The sequence below is a fragment of the Porites lutea genome, chromosome 1, assembly GCF_958299795.1.
Source record: "Porites lutea chromosome 1, jaPorLute2.1, whole genome shotgun sequence".
Classification (NCBI taxonomy): Eukaryota; Metazoa; Cnidaria; class Anthozoa; order Scleractinia; family Poritidae; genus Porites; species Porites lutea.
The window spans coordinates 48756552-48777710 of NC_133201.1; positions in this window are offsets into that span (position 1 = coordinate 48756552).

Here is a 21159-nt window from a genome sequence, read left to right on the forward strand (position 1 = left end):
GTGTGTGTTGTGTGTCTAGTCTCCATTTTACAGCTCTTCCGAGTCTCGTAGACGCCTCTAATTTGTTTTTTTTTTTTTTTCAAATTGGCTTTAAACTCTCTAATTAATCAAGAAAGCCGATGACTTTTTCAAGGGTTTCTAATTTAACTGAACACTTTACTTCGTTCTTTTGCATTTAGAATAACAGAGTTGTTATTTATTGTTGTTCGTTGTTGCAAACCTTGGCCAAGAAGACTTCAAACTTCGTCCTCTTGGTTTGAAGTAGGACTAATATTAGCGCTTTTGAAGTTTGTTAAGGTTGAATCCGTCGACAAAAGGTTAGTTTGAGCACCGCGTGTCTACGATGATACTGCACACGGATTCAACACCATCGGGTTTAATTCAATAAATCTTTTCAAGATAATGGCCCGTAATTCACGCCCCGATCTTTTATAACTGAATCCCTACCTACAATAACTTTGCCAAACGAAAAAGCAAAAACAATGAACTTTAACGATGAATTGATGATGAATAAGTGGAATCGAAGAAAAATACTACCATAATAGCAAATAGATTGGCAAGAATGAATGCATAACAGTTGTTGCATAACAATACAACGTCGAGTTTTGTAGCTAGTTTTCTTTTTTTTCAGGGGCACCCAACGACTGTTTTCTGTAAAATATCTGTTTCGAGAAGCAACTATTGCCTAAAATTAGGATTCAAAAATGTGATGGAAAGAGGAATTAGAAAAATTCTCTCTTTCGTAATATTTTAAATTGCATCTAAATCGAATCTAAAATCTTTGGGAAAATACTAATGAATCCCTTGTAATTTCGAAACGACTCAAGTTCCCCTAGGATGACCAACAGATACAAATTTTATAGCGCCGCTTAGGCCCGGTTCAGATTCACCACTCTTTACCGTTTTTTTTTTGTTGTTGTTGTTTAGTGCGAAGCGACAAGAAAAAACAAAACTATATGATCTCCAATTCCAACTGCGCTTGAGAAATTCTGATTTATCAAGTGCAGTGTGGTACTGTGGCCACTCATTGAACTCAAAACCTACCTACAGTATAAAGAGGGATGCGAAATCTAACTCCCGCCAAACAATTATTTTAAACCTTCCTTCTTGCCTTGAAAGGTCTGGAACTAAAGGATCGATTTACAGAACTGAGGTCTGATATTTCCGCTTTCGCGCGACGCTGTCAAGAAAATGATATCACCAAAACATCATTGTAATGTCCTGTTTTAGGGGTTCGGGAAGATCTGTAAACCATTTAATTTAGGATCTATTCAGGACATTCAACTCTTCAAATTCTAACCTGCAAACGGCAACCTGCGACCTGCAACCTTCGACCTGCGACCTGCGACCTGCGACCTCAATCCTGCAACCTGCAAATAACACTCTCCGGAAGTAACGATGCATCAGACGTCAGGTCGCCTTCGAGCAAAAAATAACAATAGCGAAAGGTTTTTCTATTTCCATGCCCCTGGTAAGTGTCAGTTACATCAATCCAGTCCAGGTCTTGACGGTATGCGTTCCATTGACAATGCAGGTCGCCAAGTTCTTTTTGAACAAAGAATATTTCCCCTGATCTTCATTTCAACGATTCGACAAATCTTTTGTTTGTCGCCGCTTCTGCTGATGCGTATTCAATGTCAAATCGGTCCTTTGTGAATACCGTTTGAACACACAAACTTTTCTTTTAGATTACAGCCACAAAGGCCCATTGAAGTGACCTCCAAGAACTGAACTTAAATTATACCAGTCATTGGTGCAATATAAGACCTTTACTGCCTTGTTCGTGTACTACATGTTTACAAACGATCTCGTGTTTTCTTTGATTGGCAGTTTTCGCCGCTAACGTGAACAGTTATCCCCTCGGGAGCCTCTTTAAACCAACAGGAATTTTCCACTGTCAGAAAGCGAGTAAAAACGATTTTCGGGCAGACGCTCCCCGCGCACCCCGTTCTTTCTTACGCCCATTACTTCCAAGCGCCTGCTACGTAGGCTACCTTTTCATTTATTTGCAAATTAGGAGGACCGTTTTATATAAAATGTCATGTTTATTAGAATTCTTTAAAGTGAAATGTTCATCCTAATCAGCATCCCATTGCGATTTCAGTCATTCAACCTCGTATTAGCCCTCCCTTGACTTTTTAGTTTGCTATGCTTTACAGGGTATGAAGGTCCATACACGTCACTAAATGGACAATATGCTTTCTGAATACCAAAACGTTTGTGAAGAAGGATGTTGCACAGTTTTTAATATGACCCCATGGGCAGTGTGAGTAGTAACTAATTCACATTCGCATAAAAGCCACCTTATACCTTTTGATGGATAAGTTATGGGTGAAAAATCTTGCATAAGGCATAAGGTGGGCTGATAGAGAAAATTTGCAGGCGCCGCTGAAGGGGAGGAGGGTGGGGAAACTTGCTTGCCCGTTGTAGAGTAGACTTGCGAGAAGACGGTGAATTTGTTTGTTAGGGCATATGAAAGGCCTAGGAAATTTCCCTGAGGACCGTAAAGGACCAATAGACTGCGTCCCGAGGGAGCACCCAGTAATCTAGTTGATTAAATCGTCACGCGGCGGCTTTTATACGAATGAGAATAGTAACTAATTCACATTCGCATAAAAGCCACCTTATGCCTTTTGATGGATAAGTTATGGGTGAAAAATTTTGCCCGACACCAGGGGTGCTATAGACTCATCCAAAAGACGGTAAATTATTGCAGAATACCTCATTAACTTGCAGTACAGCCAAATCTCCCCGAAACTCAGAAAAACCCAGAAAAACTCCCTTAGAGAGATGGGCAGTGTTGGCGTAATGCCTCCCAGATGTGACGGATTCAATTGAGGGGAGTGGCCCGGCCCAACTGTGGGGCTTTCCCTCCCGGATACGCTAAAGGAAAGCTGAAGGGTGACTAGCAGCATGTGTAACCCGGTTAGAGAAATCCCGGGGAGAAATTCGAATGGGAGGAGATAAAAAGAAGGAAAGACCCTGCGAAAGAGGGAGGCTGGGAGGGAACCCCACAGTTGAGTCGAGTCAGGACACCGTCCGAAGACTGGATGAGGAGTGTGTTTAGGAACCCCCCCCTGAGCACGACTCAAGTGTGGGGTAAGGAAATGTAGGAAGCAAAAGCCAAAGAAAAATATAATATACAAGGAAACTCGTGCAAATTTATTAAGGCTGTATGCTAGAGTAAAGAGAATGTGGTTACTGATATCTAGGAGTTACGTCACCTTCTGTTTCTGCTATGTGATCTCTAAGATCACAAGTGTAATAGGCGAGGAAGAATAAACACAATATAAAAAGTGAGACGTCTCAAGGGAACAGCTACGAGGGGGCACGGAGTATGCTGACAATGCAATGTGCAGAAATTATGCAAAATGTTGACAATACAATGAGTAGGAAACGAACGGGAAAAATAAACAACTGGCCACCTTATTCTAAAATCTTTCAATACATACACGTTAAATGCCATAAAGCATCAAAGACTGTAGACCAAATGTACGGTGGACGGTCGCGAAGTAAAGCCAAAGATGTCTGTTCGTCATTGTACGTTTCACAGACGTTAAAGGGCACCAACGAAATTAAAAACATGCCACCGAACTGCGTTGGTGAGATCTTCGTTTACGTTTCACAAACGCTAAGAAGCGTCGACGTTATGTCTTTCCCTTGATTGTACGTTTCACAGACGCCAAAAGGCGCCAACGTAACTGATTAAAAACATGCCACTGAGTAGAGCTGCTGGGATCCTCCTTTACGTTTCACAAACGCTAAGAAGCGTCAACGTAATGTCTTTCTCTTCATTATACGTTTCACAGACGCCGAAGGGCGCCAACGTAATTAAATACATTCCACTGAACTGCGCTGTTGAGATTCTCCTTTCATTTCACAAACGCCATGAAGCGCCAACGTAAATATGTTCCGGCTCGTTTTCGTTCTACTGTAACAGACGCAAAAGACGCGACAATAATCAAATAAGGGTCGCCTTACCTCTGGTACGTTGCACAGACGCCTAAAAGCGCTAACGTAAACAAACTCCAGAACAGAATGGTGAAAAAGATAAACGCCACGTATGTGACAAATTGACAAGAAAAGGGGGAAGCGAGAAATTAAAACATGATACTTAGGTGGATGGTGTTGGTGCTGGTTGAGGCTCTGTCGAAGTAATAGCTACCGCATCAGCTGGGTCTGGTTAAACAGGGACGAGAGCCATGAAAGAGCTTCAGCGGCGCTGGTCGCGTTGCGGAAGAATGAAACTTGCTTGCCGGTTGTAGAGTAGACTTGCGAGAAGACGGTGAATTTGTTTGCTAGGGCGTATAAAAGGCCTAGGAAATTTCCCTGAGGACCGTAAAGGACCAATAGACTGCGTCCCGAGGGAGCACGCAGTAATCTAGTTGATTAAATCGTCACGCGGCGGCTTTTATACGAATGAGAATAGTTGAAGTTGAACTTTCTGAGGGTAGCTAGGAGATCAGAGTTTTCACCTGACAGATTCTTACCAAACACGGTCCGACTGGATTCAAGTTTCCCTAATTTCATCTTTCAGTTTGCCTGCATTCTAGTTCTTGGTATGGTGACAATGTTCTTGCTTGAACATAATTATTACATGCAGTATTTGCATAAACACCTCGCAAGAGCTAACAAACGTGGCCAATGCAATGCTGGTGCATACACTGCGGACACCTTAAGCAAAATGGTTTCAACTTAAAGGAAATTGAAAGACCTCGAATCTTATGTTGGATACCAACCTCTCTAACGAACCTCGCAGCAAGAGCAAAATCCGTGAAAGATACGTGGGGAAAACGCTGTAATATGCTTTTGTTCTTCACTTTGAAAGCGGATTCCAGCTTTCCCGCAATCGGGTTAAGTGTCGAAGAAGGAAATGATAGACTGTTCAACAAGGCCAGTGCATCACTCAGATATATTTATCAATGCCACATAAACGACGCTGATTGGTTTTTGAAAGCAGATGACGACACTTACGTGATCATGGAAAATCTCCGCTATTTTCTGTCCAAGTTAAGTCCCTCGGATCCTCATTTCATCGGAAGGATTTTAACTACTTATGGCCGGATACAACACTGGGGGGGCCGGCTACGCTTTCAGCCGCGAAACGTTAAGAATATTCAAGAAAGCGCTGGACGAGGGTGGCTGCCCACGAGGAGGTGGTAAAGATATATTTGTAGGAAAATGTCTGAGATCTCAGGGAGTGAAGCTCGTGAGAACGAGGGATTCAAGCGCAAGAGAAACCTTTTTTCGTTTTAAAATTGCACCACAATTGATACCAGGTCTTCCACCATATAAGTTTCTCTCGAAATACAGCTTTCCTCTTCCTTAAAAAAAGGACCCGAATAATGCTGCTCAGATTACCCTAATACTTTCCATAAAGTCACAACAGAAATGATGCATCTACTTGAATACTTAATTTATCGTGTCAAAGTGAATGCTTAGAGTAACAATCGGAATTATTTAAAACGTTAAATCTGTAAAACTTATTGGTTTAGTAGACTGCAATTTTACCATACAGCACGGAGACTGAAATTCGCTTTCCGAGTGTTTTTCCTTTTTTTGTTTCATCTTTTAAGGTCAGTTTCAACCCAAGTTTGATTATATTATTCTGTACGTTACATCCTGTAGCTTCTCCTCACTCCTTGCCGCAAGGGACGTCCCTCCTGGAAAAACGTTTCTAGCGGAGAGGAGCGAGGAAAGACGACTCTTTTCGCGGGCTATACACTGTACAGTTTTCCTAATGGTCGCTTGTAGCGGGACGCGGGCCGGTGCGGGTCTTGATGTCGCTGGGCCGCTTTCTAACATTTTAAGTAATTTCACTTTCCAATGTTCTCTTAAAAGCTCAAATCACGCAGATGATCACCAAAAGTACTGCGAGGAGTTTAAGAAAGTGCTTGCTTAACCAATTTTATCAACCACCTCACCATTGGCCAGTCTGAACGTATAATATTGTAGAAGTTGAATGTCGCATGTATATTTTTCAAGGAAATTTTCATTTATTTTCCTGTTTTCAAGGAGTCAAAATGACATTGTCTGCATCTATACTTTGACCGGGTCAGTCAAACCTAGATGATGTCACAACAACCCTTATATCAGTGAAATTTTAGTGAAATTTTAAAATATGATGTTGTTGTTCGTGTTGTTGCTGTTGTTTTTTTTTTTAGTTCAGGCACGTTTTATTCTGACTCAAGAGCTGTAGTTGTAGGGCGTGTTATCGGGCAGACGGGAGCAGTAGGGAATTCGCTTCTTTCGAAATAAATACAATCGCATTTAGTGCAGGCACAAGCAAAAGAAGTATTGACGTGAAAGGAACCATTTACTAATCTTTGATGCTGAAAATTATATGCAAGTGCGGGGCTGTCAAACCTCTAGTGTCATTTGAGTGCAAACGCACAGATAAAGGCTACCAGCAGAATTCTCACGAAAATGTTTCAGATATTATATTTTTGTTTGTCTAGAAGCACTTTTAACGACTTGACGCAGTTATTAGGAGTTTACAAGGAATTCCAGTGCCTGGTCTGCCGGGTTGGACTCTCGGCTGAACTTCTTGTTGTTGTTATTACTGTTTTTTTTTCTCAATCATTTTTTCCTTAGTCATCGACGTGCCACTTAAACTGATAACGACCTGTTTGAATTCATATGAATTCACACTTCATTTCATATGACAAAAACGTCGTTGACAATGTTGTATCCCGATTTAAGGATACAATTCAAACTGTGGCCAAACGCTCTGTTCAAATAGGGGTACATAAAAACCCTGGGAAAACACCTCGACGAAATCACGCCTTGTTTGATAAAAAGTTATAAGCTGCATCTAACACTGGCCTGTTGATATTTAATGCACAGCATCTCAAATTAAATGGTGCCAGCCCTCAAATTAATCCAAGCATTGAAGCTACTTCTAAGTCTTGTTTACTGATGTTATTGGTAGCAGTTCCTATTTTTGCTAAGAAAAAGCAAAAATGGTGGAGTCATACGAAGGAATATGCTATTTATGGACCCGGTCTGAGATTCGGTTTTTGTTTTACATGCATGAGAACGGTACGGTCTCAGACCGGTACGAAAGTAACTTGTGTCGGGTCAACGACCGAGATGAAGTCAGACTGGTCTGAGTTCATTTTTAGGCCGGTCCCATGTAAACGCATGAAAAGAAATGTATGGAGACCGATACGAACTCATACCGGTCTGAGTTCGTCCCACTCGGCAGCCGTAGTTTACAGGTGGTGAGCGAAGCCAAAAATGTCGTGAGCGTTGCCATGAAAAAATTGAACTTGCCGTGAGCAAATTGAAATTGCCGTGAGTAAATTGAAATTGCCGTGACACTTTTGGGCCATCGTACCTTTCAAACAAGACAACAAGAAATCTATCTACTTGGACCTTATGAAAAACACAAATCACCGACGCATAGTGGCAAAATTTAGAACAAGCAATCATAAATTAATGATACTCATACAGGAGATACTGCACGCCCAAAATTCCTGAGCATATCAGATTGTGTCAAATACTGTTCTTAAATAAAATTGAAGACGAGCAACACTTCATGCTAAACTCTTTACCTTCATGAAAGGCAATATCTCCTTGATTCTTTAAGTCACAAATATCATATAATTTTCACTCATTGAGTGCAAACGATATGATACTTTTTCTCTTCAATAATCTAGATCCCTTCATCTGCAAGAAACTTGGCCATTTTATTTTTCGGGCCTTCGAAAAACTTGAAAGTAGAACATTTCAAACAGCTGCAATAAAGTTAGAATTTTCCTTGTAATTATGGCCATTATTATTATTATTATTATTATTATTATTATTATTTACAATAATAAATGTTATTTCCTTTTTTTTCCCTTTACCTTAACATAATCGATGTTGTAATCGGAATGCCATCTACTCGTGGAAATGCAAATAAATAAATAAATGTAGTAACATGTTGAATTCCATCCAGTTTCTTGAGCGGAAGTAAGTGATCATGGCCTTACCTCCTAACAAGGCGCCAGGGCAGCCGTCTCAGTAATAACGGATTGTCTTGAGTATATTCTGCTGATAATGACGAGCATAATCAACCACTCATTAACTTGCTCAATTTTTCCGCAAGCCTGCAAAAAGGTGAAGTAATCCCTCATCTTAAAGATAGGGACCACAAAGTTCCAAATTAGAATCGGCCTCTCTCTCTCTTCTGCAGTCGGCAGGTGCTCTCGAAAGTAGATGAGGGACAACCTCGTTCCCAGGGTTCTCTCCTACCTGCCCTACAGAGCGAATAGGAGAGAACCCTGGGAACGAGATTGGATGAGGGAATCGCCCTGGGTCAATTGAACAAATAGCTGCTTTACCCAGAAAGCCACCTCACTCGTCATCAAAGTCACCACTCGACGCAGTCATTAAGCTTGCTAGTCATCGATCTTATCATCAGTTCCATGGATAAAAAGAAAATTAAAGTAATGGTCCATATTCATGACTTTTAAAAATAAGGCTTCCACAGCCTATTCTATTCAACCTATTTTGTGCATTGCAGAATTTGGTTACTTCCAACGAAGCCCTTCTATGGTTTAGAATTAACCTTAAAATTAGAATTAAAAAATCCATCACTACTTTATTATGTTTCAAGGATCTCCGGCTGGTCGGTTAAATTGAGAGAAAAAACTCGCCGTTTCAACTTTTTAGAGGTTTTCTACTGTTAAAACCAGCAGTTTTAGATTACACAAGCACATCTTTCCCAGCTTGAAACTACTCGCATCTCAGTTATAAACAAAGAGGTAATCGGAACTTGATGCGGGAAACGAACCACGTATTGCACATTTTAAACGTTTTGTTTTCATTACTTATGTTAATAAACGACCTCACAACTCTGGACTCTACCAAACAATACAGACTGCGTTTAAGGCATATCAAACCCTCTACATTAACATCGAGCGTCAAAGTAGTCGGCTGTTTGGAAAACGGAACGGAGAAGGGGTGACAAATGCAGAAAAAAAATGCTTGTAAAATAACCAGCAAGACAAAAAATGGCTGAACAGTACTGCAATCGAACGTTGGAAGGTCTAGTACAACTTGTCCGTTACCGAAGAACTATCTTCTTTTCTTCCTGTGTCTCACACTTTGCGTTTTTCCTCGTGACAAGTCTTGGAAATCTTTTAGTGATTCGCACCTTAGTTAAAGCTTCATCAATACCAGCCAACGTCAAGACGCTGTTCCTTAGTCTGATGGCTTTCTCTGATCTTGCGGTAGGATTGGTGTCGTAGCTAATGACGAGCATTACTGATTTATGCCGTTATACTGAAGATAGCATCAAAAGGAGACTACAACTTAACGTCACTCTGTCCGACAGTTTTAAATTTGTACTACTATCTCTTTTTTTCTCTGCGCCGCATCTTTTCTAACTGTCACTGCTATTGCATTCGATCGCCATTTCTCTCCACCTGCGATATCAGGAGCTTTTCACCTCTAAGCTTGTAACTGTGGTATTGATATCTTTATGGTTAACAAGTTACATCACTGCCTTCATATACGTTCTCCTTCCGAAAAGGAATGAAATGGTAGCTGCTGTCATTTTACTGATAGGTATTTTCTGACGACCGTGGCATACTTATGTTGGTATTTACAAAGTTGTCAAATATCATCAGAATCAAATATACAGTCAAAATCAGCTATAAAATGCACAAACAAGAGAGGCACTCAGAAAGAGAAAGTCCGCATATAATGCTTTATTTCTCTATGTTGTTCTCCTAGCTTGTTATCTTCCTTTTTTGCTTTCTGCAATACTGTACTTGACAAGTACTTCTGAAATTTCGTTTCTTGTAGCCAAATGTGCGTCGTTATTCTTAATTTTCCTGAATTCACCATTAAATCCCGTTGTTTATTGCTAGCGGTACCGAGGGATTCGCCAAATTGTTAAAAGCACAATGAAGAGAATACTTCGCATGGAGGAGAACATGACGTGAGGATGCGAAGTTCTACGAGACGAAATTTGGTGAGAAGGAGCAATTCGAGAAGAAAACTGGGACGAGTTAACTTTCGCAAAGACTTCTGGGACTGTTACTAGAGACAAAAAGGGGAAAAATGACTAGAAATGACCGCGCTGATCGGCGCGTCCCTACTTGAGTGACAGTCGCAGAAAAAACTGTGTGGGAAATATTTCGGCCCTAATCGTTTCGAAAGTGGCGAATGGACTTACTGTGCCCAAAGACCAAAGAAAGGTGTAAACGGGAGAAGATTGGTCGCCACAATTACAATTGGCCTCTCAACAGAGAACCTGAAAGCAGACACCTTTGAACTTTAATTCTGTCTACGACTTCCACGAAATGTAATGGACTTACAGCGCAAAAAGACAAACATAAAAGTGAATTTCAATTCAGTATTTTAAGCATTGGGATGCAAGGCGATTTTTGTAATAACTACCTACCTAAAACTGAATTCTTCAAAACACGATCTGGTCTCTCCGAATTGCGAAAAAAGAAGACACCTTTAGGGCACCTGCTTAATGAAACTCAGTTCCTTTTTCATCGTCAACTAACTTCTTAAAGAAAAAAATTTAAGACTTAGGCTTTTCCCCTTTTTATGGACAAAACTGTGTTTGCTACGGCTCAAGAACCTTAGCGTTTACAGGCGTGATTGTACCGATTACTTGCAAAGAATAAGTAACAATGTGACAAAATGGCCATTGTTCAAGATGTAGTCGATTTCGATCCGAGCAATCGACAGCCAAAGTAGTAGCCTACAACTGACTGTATTTGTCCATTGAAAAAGTGAAGTCCCCCTTCCGCTTGGCCGTGGGAGATCTGGATACGAGATAAGACGCGCCCTACGGCTTGTCGTATGCCTACAGCGGAAGTTGCAATGTTGAGGCTAATTAGAGACCAACATGTATACTCTTTTGCATTCGAAAAGAGTTTACAAAAAAGCAAGGTCATTCGCTCTGCGCTATTCCATTCAGAAAAACCGTCGCGAGTCCACATTTGAGACAAATTTCAAAGAAAGACGAAGGAAGACGAAAACAGTCCATAATGTTAAGGCTCCAGTCCATTTATAAAAACCTCACCGGCTTGCAAGACTAAAAAGCTTCGCTGACTGGACGTCACTTTACTAACTACTACTGAAACAGGTACTAAACTTTTTAAAACTGAAGTATTGCGCATGCGTCAAAATGCTTAAAATTTTAAATTAAAAAATAGAACTAAACAAAATCCATCTGTATTTTATTATATTTCAAAAATTTCGCCGGAAGGTTAAATTTGGAGGAAAAACTCTCCCTTTCTACGTTTTAGAATGAATTAAAGTTCTATTTTCTATACCGAGCATTTTCAATTAAACAAACAGTTCTTCTCAGCAGGGAACAGCTCACATATCAATTATGGACAGAGAGGTAGTTGGAACTTTATGAAAAGGACTATATATTGCGGTGTTGAATTCTTCTGTTTTCAATACTAGTGTTGCAAAACCTTCCCCTTGCATCGTTTTCTGGTTTGGCCTTGTTAGTCTCGCTTGCGTAAGCAGCGAGACTCATAATCTGCAACGCGTTTTTCGCCCCGGGGGGGAGGTAGTCCCTTATATAGGCTATATAGGTATGTGCCGTGCGAAGGGGTATGTTTTTTTGGCTGTTTTGGTCTGAAATAGGGTATCAATTTCGACCATTTCGGTCTGAAATAGGGTATGGTTTGGCTTGGGTATGTTTTTTAGAAGAATTAGCTACTTCTTCATCATTTGGCGATAAGACCATTTCCCTTTTAATGTTTACGCCAACCACCGTGTACGTGCTGCAACAGCTTGTCACTCGCTCCGGTCACGCGCCGGACACCAGGGCTTCAGGTCTGAAACAGGGTATCAAATTTTTGATCAGGTCTGAAATAGGGTAGGGAAAATCACAGATTTTGGTCTGAAATATCGCCTCCTCATTTTTCGATCTAATCTCCAAGCAGGCGAGACCTGAATGCCGCTGTAAGAGCGTTGCGTTCTTGTTTTATACAATTTGATTCAGTGTTTCAACCCTTAAAAATGTATACCATCAATAACAAATTGAATTCAAACTGAATTTCTGTTTGCACTGCACCTATAACATTACGTTTATGGCTTTAGTTAATGAACCGGCTTTATTAGGCGCTACAGCAGATGGCCGATGTGGAAAGTAGCTAATAAACGGATGGGTAATTAATGTAGATATCAGTTTTAACCTCGACAAATACATGCACATTGTGAAAGTAAAACTATGGCTGAACAGAACTGCACGTCGCTTCTGGATTACTGGATTAAACTGGTTTCCTACAAGAGAAGTTTCTTCCTTGGTTTCTGTGTTTTAAACTTTGTATTTTCCCTCGTGGCGACTCTAGGAAATCTTTTAGTCATTCGCGCCTTAATGAAGAACTCAACGATACCAGCTACCGTCAAGAAGCTTCTGTCAAGTCTGGCCTTCTCTGATCTTGCAGTTGGATTGTGTTCGCAGCTAATGACCGCTGTTATCAGCGCCGTGATGTTGAAGATGGCATCAAGTGGAGACGACTTAGCCTTCTTTTGTCCAACAGTTTTGATTGTGCGTTCATATTTTACGTATCTTCTCGCCGTTGCATCTTTCCTGAATGTTAATGTCATTGCATTTGATAGACTTCTCGCTGTTTCGTTCCACCTGCGATATCAGGAGCTTGTCACGCCCATACGTGTTACAATAGTGTTGGTGTCTTTATGGTTAACAAGTTGCGTCTCTGCCTTCCTATATATTTTCCTCCCGAAAGACATTGAAATGGCAGCTGGGGTTATTTCCGTTATAGGATATGTTCTGACAGCCGGGGCGTATGTTCGTATTTACAAAGTTGTCAGGTATCATCAGAATCAGATATACAGTCAAAATCAGCTTCAAAATACCCAAACAAGGGAGGCACACAAACAAAGAAAATCCGCCTATAACAGTTTATTTGTCTCTGTAGTTTTCTTAGCTTGTTATCTTCCTTTTTTGCCTTGTACAATATTGTATTCGACAAACACTTCTGAAATTTCATTTCTCGTAGCTCATTTTGCGGCGATATTCTTGATTTACCTGAATTCATCATTAAATCCTTTTGTCTATTGTTGGCGGTACCCAGAGATTCGCCAAAGTGTAAAACGTTCAGTAAAGCAAATATTTTACCTGAACGAGAACATGTCATAAGGAAGGAAATAAAGCTCTGGGTAGTTTGAACTGAGAGTCTTTTCAGTGTCTTTGCGAAGTCTGGAAAACGAAATTTAGTAAGAAAACTAATGGACTTGCCTTAGGCTAAAAGAAAATGAAAAATGTAAAACGAAAAAGAATAATCTATCACAAAACTGGCTTCCTATTGGCGCACGCATCGATTTTAAAATATTGCCTTCAACAATTAAAATTTTAAACGATTGTCTTCACTCCTTCTCAAATACCAGCCGGCTCGTTTACTCCGCTCATCTAATAGATTGCTTTTACAAGTTCCTTCTGTGAATACCGTAGCTTATAGACACCGCTCATTTTCATATTATGCACCGATAATCTGGAGCAGTCTACCCGATCATACCAAAAACTCTGAATCTGTTTCTACTTTAAAGCAACATTTGAAAACTTTTCATTTCAGGAATAATTACTATATATAGTTTCACCTAGACTTTATTTACTACTGTAAGCGCATTGAGAATTCTTTAAATGCGCCATAAAAACCTACTACTACTATTATAATTAATATTAAAATGGAAATGGTGTTGAGAAATTGGGAAACGACACATGACTAGTAAAGTGGTCACGGCGTTATAACCACAGCGTCCAGAGGAGTTTCGTGTGAATAAATGAATTACTTATTTTAAGTCTCACCTTGAAAAAATGTCTATACCTGTCGCTTAGCACGATTAATTAGCCCAATGGGATCTTTATAAATCTACTGTAAACGATTTCTTCGCTTCTCATCTCACCCAGATCGACTTTTGAAAATCAATAACCGCAAGCCATATCCTCGCTGGCGCACGGCGCGTCGCCCGAAGGGTGACCGAAGGCCGTCGCCCGAAGGGCGACCGAGGAACGAAGTGCCGAGTAAAAGAAAGGACACGGGAGGAAACTTGTACCACGTGACTTCGTTCGCCGTGAACCGCATCACTCGGTGACGGAAGTGAATGAGACCGGAAACGCAAAAGCAACAGACCGCTGCTAATTCGAGAATCAAAACATCAGCTGCGGAGAGAGTTTTAAAGATCTCAGAGATCTATGCGAAGGCAACCGAGTTTTAATTGAAGTGAAGATCTTTCAAGACTGGTCATTTGTTGTACGTTTCAACAGTCTTCGATGTCTTAAGCAGGTTTTGCTTGTGTGAAGGCTTCCCAGTAATCGCAAAACGTACAGCCAAAGACGCAAGAGGTAATATATAGATTTAGCCAGGGCTAAAAGCGAGGCTCCCATTAAATAAATTTATAATTTAAATCAAACAATAAACTTGTATTGAACAATTCAGTTAACTTTAAAGCACATTTATGTGACTTTTGAGGGAAAGGCTAAGTGATTTTAGAGAAAAATAATTTGCAAGAATCCCAAGAGTGAATCAAATCTTACATCCAGTTGATAGCCTCATATGTACACCCAAAAACTGGTAATCATCTTCGATCACATTTAAGAGCCATAGTCGCTCTTGATCACCGTAGATTAATTAGGCCTGGAAACAAGATCAGGCCGAATTTTTTGCGTTCGACAAGTTTACTTTACAAAATCTTGCCAACAAATCTGGGTGCGTGTAAACCAACCTTTTATACCATTTGTACATATCTGAGGTGAAACAGTGCTATGAGGCACTGTTCTTATCAGACAGACCTCGGACATTATTTCACAATTTTGCAATACAAAGTGCACTCATTAAGGACGATCGAAGTACGCGTGGGCTTTGAGCTAAACCGTTAACAAAATTTCCAAAATCATCTATACGGCCATCCGGTTCTCACTTTTGTAGTGCGAGCTGTGGCGAGTGTTTGAATGAACATTAACAGAGTTACGCTCCAACATAATAAAGAATTTATTATTTATTTATTATTATTTATTTATTATTTATATTATTTATTTTTTATTTTAAAATGGTGTTACGCGCGGCATTTTGAGTACTCCTGCAAGCGATGTTCACTGAACGACTGAAAACAATCGGCACAGCGACTAAAATTACAATAGAGACTACTAACAATCAATAAAAGATATATAATTCGGTGAAACATATACAGAGACAACAATTTTCATTTAAGCCGGCTTCCCGGTGTTTGCTTTTTTCAAAGACGAACTCGAGGCAAGAAAATCACTCATTAGACAAAGCTTTCTTTTACAGCCAGAATTATAACTAAATATTCTTTGGAACGTTTTCTTTCTATTTGCGGTGAGAAACTGTCTAAAGGCTTTTTAAAGTTCTGTAAGCTTATATCAAACCTGAATCATTGTCTCAAATCTTACAAACGTGCATAAACTAAATACCCGCATAAACTACGCTCGACTTCATTAAATTAGATGCAAAAAACAAACATCAAATACCATAATTACTCTGGCTTACCATTCGAGATGCAGAGCCAAAGACGCAAGAGGTAATATAGTTGGACCACCGAAGAGTTGTACAGTTGCCTTGTACGTCCGCCCTACTCAGTGTCACTTTTTATTGCAAGAGTACACACGACCCGTAAATCACTGTCCATAATAATTTAACAGTCTCCAAACAAAACTAACGAGCTGGGCCCAGCATGATACAGCATTGCAGAAAAACATTACATTCACGGACTAAAGAAAATCGCTTAGTTATTCAGATCCAGAAGGCACTTTGGAGAAAATTGGAACCCTTATTCAGCCGTAATAAAAAGCTTTACGCTTCAAAAGAGGTCAAAGAAAATGCGCTTGCATCAGAGGGCAAACCCTTTCGACCAGAAATAATAACCACACTAAATCGATATGTGTCATGACCTCTCAGAGTGAAACATGCGGCTAAAATCACATCCGCTCACTGAAAATGTAGAACCTTCCAGAGCATAATCTACCCAGCAGAGGAAAAACAACTTTATTGGAACGAGCAGCATTTTGGCATGAGGCAAAAGTCGTGTAGGCTTCCCTTTTATTGCTCCGATCTTGAGCACATTTTCTTTACTACGTCATTTCCGTCACCATCTGTTGTGGTGCACAGCGAACGAAAGCGCTATCTCGAAGCCGTAAATTTCGGTCGCCGAAAATGAATTTGAACGCTTTTTTTATGCCATTTTCCTACAGTATTTGGCAAATACATAAGAATTCTAGATCAGGTTAGTAAAATCAGGCGATAACATTCAATTCCATTTGAGTTTCAGGGATTCGAAAATTGGCCCCAAATTTGTTTCCTCCCTTTCCGTATTTTATACTGTAATCCGATCTTGAGAGCCCTCAGTCTCTTGGTTTGCGGTCTATAGAATGTGTAACGAAACTGTAACACGATCAAAATAACTCATTTTTTCAGAGGTTTTCGACGGGTTTTGATGTTCTAACGACAAACACATCTCCTCTGGACCCTGTGTTATAACTTTCACAAATTTATCACAGGAACAAAGTTATGAGGATCTTGTCATGTGATGGTCTAACTGTGCTTAGCCCTTTGAGCCCTAAGATTGATCAGCATCAAAGTTCTCCTTGCAGTACCTATACTTTAGAAAACGGAGTGGTCATGAGAATTATGGACATGATCACACAGATTCTTTAACAACTTCTCCCAACTACTATTATAGGAAACGTATAGGGACAACAAATGAGAATTTGAGTATAGACATAACAATTTAAAGGGTTAATATGTGACAAGTACAATTCTTGCACAAAATGGTTTTAGATCTTCGTCGAGAAAAAGCATTTCAAATTCCACTGACTGGTGTCGGAGACACAAGAACGTGACGAACGTGTCACTTTCAAGATGCGTATCATTTTAATCTGGGTAATCGAGAGCGAAAGACAGTTCCATTTTTATATACTGGAATCCTGATTTTTTGGCATTTGGTGGGGAGGGGCTTACAAAGAGGCAAGGTTATTTGGGCTCGCTGTGCGCTAGGCCATTCAGATTACATAACACCGTCGTGAGTCTCTAGTTGAGGCTAATTGCTTTCCAGTCCTTTTTTAAAAATATCACTGGCTTTGAAGACTCAAAAGCCTCGCTGACGACACCTTGAACTAAGGAACAATTGCTAAATTTTTCAAACTGAAAGATTGCTTAAAAGTTTAAATAAAAGAATAGAATTGAACAAAATCCATCATTATTTTATTATGTGTAAATCATTTGCCGGTCGGATCAGTTGAGAAAAAAACACGCTCTTTCAACGTTTTACATAATTTAACGTTCTATTCTTATACCGATCCTTTTCAATTAAACAAGTGGTTCCTCTTAGCAGGGAGTAGCTCACATATCAATTATGGGACAGAAAGGACGACAGAGAGATAATTGGAACTTGATGGAAAAGGACTATATATTACGGTGTTTAATTGTTTTGCTTTCCATACTAATTTCGCAAAACCTTCCCCTCGCATTGCTTTCTGAGTTGGCCTTGTTTACAATTCAATTCGGTGTTTCAAACCTTAAAATTTTGTACCAACAATAAGAATTTCGGTATGTACGCTAACTATAAACTTTGAGTCTCAAGCTTTACAGCTGTAGTTAATGAACCGGCCGGCGGCTATATAACGTATCACAGCAGGTGGCTTTTATCAAAGGTAGCTAACTAACCGAGGGGGTAGTCAATGTACATATAATACCAAAAGGAAAAATTCATCTATACAATTTGACAGGTTGAACCATGGCTGAACATTACTGCAGTCAAACGCTGGATTCGTTGTTAAAACTTGTTCATCACAGCAGGTCTTCCATCCTTTCTTTCTGTGTTTTACACTTTACATTTTCCCTCGTGGCGACTCTTGGAAATCTTTTAGTTATCCGCGCTTTAATAAAAGCCTTAATGATACCAGCCAACGTCAGGAAGATGTTCGATTAGTCTGGCTTTCTCTGATCTTGCAGTTGGATTGTTGCCGCGGCTTATGGGCGCTATTATCTATGCCGTGGTGTGGAAGGTGGCATCAAGGCGAGACAACTTAGCCTCCCTTTGTCCAACGGTTTTAAGCGTACTTTCCTATTTTGGTTATCTTCTCGTCGCTGCATCTTTCCAGAATGTTACTGTCATTGCAGGCGACAGGCTTCTCGCTGTTTTGTTCCATTAGCGATATCAGGAGCTTGTCACACCCAAACGTGTTACAACAGTGTTGGTGTCTGTATGAATAACAAGTTGCGTCTTTCCGATCCTATATATTTTATTTCCAAAAGAAATTGAAATTGTAGCTGCGGTTATTTCAATAACAGGATATGCTCTAACTACCGTGGCGTATGTTCGTATTTAGAAAGTTGTCAAGTATCATCAAAATCAGATATACAGTCAAAATCAGTTTCAAAATGCCCAAACAAGGGAGGCACACCGACAAAGGAAGTCCGCCTACAATAGCTTATTTGTCTCAGTAGTTTTTTAGCTTGTTATTTTCCTCTTTTTCCTTGTACAATATTGTACGAGACAAATCCTTCTGAAATTTCGTTTCTCGTAGCCAGATATGCCTCGTTGTTCTTAATTTGTCTGAATTCATCAATAAATCCTATTGTCTATTGCTGGCGATACAGAGAGATTCGCCAAATTGTAAAAAACACAGTGAAAAAAATAATTCGCATGAACGAGAACATGACTTGAGGAGAGACCTTAAGCTCAGGATAGTTGTAACTGAAAGTCTCACGCGAAGTTCTAAGAAACAAAATTTAGTGAGAAGAAGCAAAGGACGTGCTGTGGCCAAAGACCAAGGAAACGTGCGAAAGGGAAAATCGGTGTCTTCGACAACGGAATTGGTCTCTCAGAATAGAGAAACGAAAAGACGCTTTTGATCTAAATTCCGTTTATAACTTCAATGAAATGGAATTTAGTAAGAAAACCAAGGCTTGCTGCGCAAAAAGACCATGACAATATGTAAAAGGGAATTTCAATTCGGTATTTCTGCCACTGGGCTGCAAGGTGACTATTTTAAAATAAGTACCTACGTTATATTGGTCTCTTCGAAACTGGATCTGGTCTCTCACCTTCTCTCTGAACTGCGAAACAAGAAGACGCCTAATATCACCGTACTTATTGAAACTCAGTTAACGTTTTCATCGTAAACTAACTTCTAAAAGAGACAAGCCTGTCCCTTTTATGGACAAATCTGTGTTAACTCTGGCACCAAGGCCCTTGGCACTTTCGAGGAAGGGTCTTACAACGGTGATTTTAACGATTACTGCCAAAGAATACGTAATGGCCATTTTCAAGGTGTAAACGGGATATCAACAGCCAGAGTAGCAGCTTACAACTGTATGTTTGTCTGCATTTAAACAGTGAAATCTCAAATTCGCCTGTGGCCGTGGGAGATCTGGGTATGACATGAGGCGCGTCTCACAGGGGAACTTCTATTCTCGAAGCTCTTAGCAAACGAACAAATATATTATTTAGTCGAAGAGTTTACAAACAAGTAAAATCTCAGTTTTCATAAAGAAAAATATATTGTCGCTAAGAGGTATTTTACTGGTACTCAGGGTATTCCTTGTATAAAATCTGCCGTCTGCAGACCATTACATTGCAGTTGGAGTGATAAGGCACCTATGTTTCCAAAGAGCATCCTAAATGTTGACTTATCTTATTTTCCCAAGTGTACAGAACGTTTCTTATAGATCTTAGACAATAAGAATCAATGTTTCAAATTTTAGGGTAGACAGGTATGGTTCTTGTATAGAGGGGAACTAAATGGCAAATTTTAGCCTAACAGGTTCTTACTCATGGGCTTTTACTGTAATTAAAATCTGTATTTCCTCGAATAATTGCTGTCCCTCTATAAATCGCCTCCCTCGAATAATCGCCCCCACCCATCTCGCCACCTTCTCTTTCTTTTATCCCCTCCCTGTCAAGTTAAAAATTGAATACTAATACTGAAAAGCACCGGTTTTGCTACAGTTTTTTCTATGATGGTGTACATGCATTTGACTTTTTCCACTATTCCTTGGATATTAACATTGAAAATTACTAAGTGAGCTTGATATTTTGATATTGCTCTATATATTTCAGCTCCACGTTATTTCAAAGGCAATTTCAATGTATGTACGTTTCGTTTTGTTTTTGTTTTGTTTGTTTTTTTTTGCGGGAAACCGGCCTACTTCAAGTTCCACGTCACAAGTGCAAAGGCGATTTCTATATGCTTTAAGAGCGGATGTCTGTAAATATCGACCAGTGGTGGGAAAAATGAAAATTTCGAAAAATCCCAAAAAAATTCAGTGGACTACCCTAGGTACCTTATTTATGAAAATATAACTTTTACTTTCATCGGTTAAATATTTTTGCGATACGGCGAGTGTAAAGATTGACCGCTTCACGGCCTCCACCGGGCCGCTTTTTCTGGACGCGCGACAGGGTTACGAAAAGAGCTCGATTTTAGTCTAATTCAAGAATCATTCAATTCACAATGCTTCTCATCGTATTAAAGGGATTTCAACATACATTTTGAGTGGTAATATGCTTCAATTGATTGCAACCAGAATATTTTACAGATTTTAAGATTCTTAAATAATTTTGAGGATTTCACGCGAGCAAAATTTTGTCAAAATTCGAAGGCCTAAAATTCAATCCGATACATCGTTTTAAGAAGAAATAGATATCTGACATTACAAAGCAATCTTTAAGCTTTCGAAATATGGGTTCAAAACTTTGGGCAACATGTGAAATGAATTTTTGGGAAAGCGAAATTCAGGGAGCACTTGAGTGAAATTTGACCTATCTGACTTGACAGTTATGAGGATCGGCGCGACACGATGAATTCTAAAACAAATCTTTCAGCCGCGATACGTTTAATTCAGGCGATCCCAAGTCCCACAATGATACACACGTGATTGAAAAAAGTAAGATGGAAAATTGTACCTCAATGTTTACCCAAAAAGAAGTTCAAATCCCGGCTTTTTATTGTAACCTGGCTTCTCACTAATGTAAACATGAAGGTCAAGTACTCGTATCACGACTCAGCCGAGTGTTCAAACTTTACACCAAATATCGATCCTGTCTAGCAAATAATCAGGTCAGCTATATTTTTGTTTGTACCTTATTTCCTTGCTTGTCTTTATGACCGCAAAACTGAGGCAAACTGCAGTGATACGCCCGCGCGCTCGA